Source organism: Otolemur garnettii, unplaced genomic scaffold (assembly GCF_000181295.1).
Source record: "Otolemur garnettii isolate 467f Iridium unplaced genomic scaffold, OtoGar3 scaffold00143, whole genome shotgun sequence".
Classification (NCBI taxonomy): domain Eukaryota; kingdom Metazoa; phylum Chordata; class Mammalia; order Primates; family Galagidae; genus Otolemur; species Otolemur garnettii.
In genome coordinates, this window is record NW_003852538.1 from 4,070,567 (window position 1) to 4,074,532 (window position 3,966).

Here is a 3,966-nt window from a genome sequence, read left to right on the forward strand (position 1 = left end):
GTTGTTTGGCGGGCCCAGGCCGGGGATTTAAACCCGCCACCTTAGGTGTATGTGGCTGGCGCCTTAGCCACTTGAGCCACAGGCGCCGAGCCCAGGCCTTCATTTCTAATAAATGAGATAACTGTGTCCATCTTACTCCTGGCTTTCCTGCTTTCATTATTTTTCTGATCCAAAGATTCTACACAATGCTGCCAACTAAAAGCCTTTCTGAATGCTAACGCTACTTGTATCAAGATAGCCACTTCACTGTGCACTCACATACACACACAGTGTTTAAAATTAAAAGCTAATATTTTTTTATTTCCGTAGGATTTGTTATCCACTTCAGAGATACAGATTGTTACTATTTATTCCATTCACCATTACTGATTTATTTAGCAGTATATTTTCATCCATTTTATAAACCAACCAAAGTAGACACCTTTTCAATCTCTACACTGAATTTCATTTCTGAGTGAGCAGTTTCTCTACATGAAAAGATTTTTCCCTCATCTACCTCTGTTCAAATTGCACTCATATGCCAAAGAACAAAATGATACCTCCCTCATAAGGCATTTCTTCATTTTTTAAATATTCTGATTGTGAATAATACATTCAATAAATCTTAATTCATTTTTTTCACACTATTATTATAGTTTGGCCATTTTACTTAGTTATGAAACTACTATTTTGTAACCCATTTACAGCACACTTGGAAATCCATATTTCATTTAACATTTTATAAGAAGAAGTAGAGACCTGAATAACTGTAACAAATACTCTTTTAAGTTCTTAATATTTTAAAGTGATATATTCACATCAACCATAAGGGTGCTGCTTATCAAATAGTAAAGAGTATCTTATGTATAGCTTGGTCTATGAATGTGTTCACGTTAACACAGACATTCATTTGCCTTGTATGCTTAGAACATCATCTGGTTGCTGGGAATTGCAATTGATGGAAAATACGTTGCCAAAACTCTTTAAATAAATTTTAAAAATCAAAGATCATGAATCAATAAGGAATGCCAGTCAAATACTAAACCTTATATGTCATAAGTAAAGACTTTTGAGAAATTCTGCTTAACTTCTATACTTAGACAAGTATAGAATACAATAAAAAATAGTCACATATGATACCATCAATACTAAAAGTTAAAAAGAAGGTAAGTGAAATAATCTTTACAAATAGCAAAATATAATAATAATGTCATACTTTTTTACAAATAACCATAGAAATTCAGAAAAGAAAATAGAATCTAAATATGTAGAAATATTAGATTGAATTTTGATTTGGATATAGACTAAATGGAGTATATAATTGTATGAATAAGTAAATTCTGTTTTCAATTAATTTTCTTACAAATGCATACTTAGGCCAGGCATGGTACCTCATGCATGTAATCTCAACACTTTGGCAGACTTAGGTAGGAGGATTGCTTGAGCCCATGAGTTCCAGTGAACAACAAAACAAGACCCTTGCTCTCCAAAAAAAAAAAAAAAAAGAAAAAATAGTTGGCATGTGCCCACATTACTAGCTACTTTGGAGGCTAAAGTAGGAAGATCACTTGAGCTCAGGAGTTTGAGGCTGCAGTGAGCTACGACCATATCTTATGTCCAGCCTGGGAAATAGAGGGAAGACCTCATCTTTATAAAAACAAATAAACAAGCAACAACATAGTTAGCACTGTTTATCACAGTATTTCTTTTCTGCTCTCAATCTGAATTAATTCAGTGATGAATCTTAGAATAGACAGATTTTGTTATTGAACTGGATTTAATGTTACCTGAGGACAGAGAACATTGTTCTAAACATGTTCTATTTATGTATATTGAGGTCTATTAAAAATCCTGGTGTATAAAATGTGAAAAGCAAATACTTTTTGAATGAACATTAATGTAGGAGAGAAAAACAGCAATTTTATTGGAAAAATATGTTTCATCCAAATATTATTTTTATTCATTTGTTATTGTTTTAGGTGAATGGAATCCCCATTTAAACATTTGATATGTTTAATCCCCTCTTCCATTTTGTGCCATTTTTGTTAGATATTTTAAGTCTTAAAAGGTAATTCATATTACTGTTTGTATACCCAGTTTTACATAGAATACCACACTTTTATCTTTTCTAATATTCTTTATTCCTTCCTTTATTACTAACGATCCATTTGGGATAACATCCTTCTGCCTAAAGAACTTCTGTTAGCATTTCCCTTACTGCAAGTAGCCCACCTATAAATTCTCTCTTTGTCTTAATTTTAATTTACCTTCTTTAGATATATTTTAGGTGTATATCAAGTTATAGATTAACATTTATTTCTTTTAAAATATTTTAAATATATTACGTATCGTCTTGGCTTTTATCATTGTCATTTAAAAATCCGATGACATTTTTTTCATTTAAAGATAATGCATCTATTTTTCCCTGATTACTTTTAATATTTTTCTATTTGTTTGAATGTAGTTATTTTGCTATGGTTCGCCTAAGTTTAACTTTAGGCAAACTATATATATATATATATAAAGAGTTTATACATATGAATATATATATATGCATATATATATATATCCTTCCTGTTTCTATCAGTTTATGTATTTTATTAATCAATTTTAGGAGATTCATAATAGTATCTCTTCAAATAGAACTCACTGCCTCCTTTTATTATTATTTATTTATTTATTTATTTGCTATTTCCTCTCCTTCTGAGACTCCAGTCGCAGGTCTGCATCCTCCCTTGTTTTATTGCAAAGAATGTACCCTTCACATTCTTCCCTATATTTTTACGTATGTTTACTTTGTGCATCAATTTGTTATTTATTCTGCCTTATCTTCCATTCCACTAATCTCTTGTCCAGCTTTGCCTAGCAGTAACCCCTGATGAGTTTCAGTTGAAAACCTGGAGTATTGTAGAAGGCTTTCACTTTCGGTCAGTACCTGGACTGTAGTTTTTCCCTCTTCATTGCTCTGCCATCTACTTAGCTTCTCAGCTTTTGCTTTCAGCTTGATTGCCCCGCCTCCCATTCCCTGCAGATTAGAAGTTAAGAACCACTACACAGGCAGAGTCAGTCTGTGTGAAATCAGGTCCACCTCACTGCTGCTGACTTTGCTCCGAGGTCTTGGTTTTTTTTTTTTTTTTTTTGAGGTCTTGGTCTTTTGATTCCAAGTTGTTGTGATAGACTTGAATTTAATTTTTGTATCCAGAGTTTTGCACCACTTGAAAAAGCTCTGAGCCTAGAGTTTTTACTTATTCTTCATGATGCAAATAAACATCTCCAAATAGATTCTCCTTTGGCTAAAAGGTCCCAAATTTTAAGCACGGGAGGCTTGGCATTTTCCATTTGCCCCCACCTTCCCCTTCCTCTCACTTGTCATTACCAGGTTTTATCAGAACATAAGGTAGGGAGACTCCTCTGCTTACTTCACTGGCATGCTCCTCTATTTTTATGGTTCTGACATTGTTGCTGCCCAGCCAGGTCCATCTGGCCACTGCCCAGGAGAAAGCCAGTATCCGGTGATGGCAGGCTTCACAGCAGAGAAAGAGTTTATTCTGTCTAGTGCTAAGTGGATGGAGGGAGATGGGAGAAATTTCTCAAATTTGCCTCCCTGAGAATTGGAGATATCGGGTTTTAAAGATAGTTTGGTGGGCAAATGGCTAGGCAATCAGGTCTGGTAATTGGCTGGTTTTGGAGTGATGGCAGAACCATCAGTTCTTGAGTATGGACCTCTGTCTAGGTAAGTCAGGCAGTCCACTAGAATGCAGTTCCTTGACTGGGGGGCCAAGACCAGTTGAATCAGTTTCTTGGTCTGGATGGGTCAGTCAATTCACTGGAATGCAGGAGCTGGGAGATATCTCAAAAACTATCTCTAAATTCTGAACAGGTGGTGTTATTTATAAAGAAAAGTTAATTTTTACAGCTACTAGCTGTGGCCTCTCTAGAGTAGCAGTTACAGAGAATCAGACAAGAGGACAGTGACTCTTATTAAAA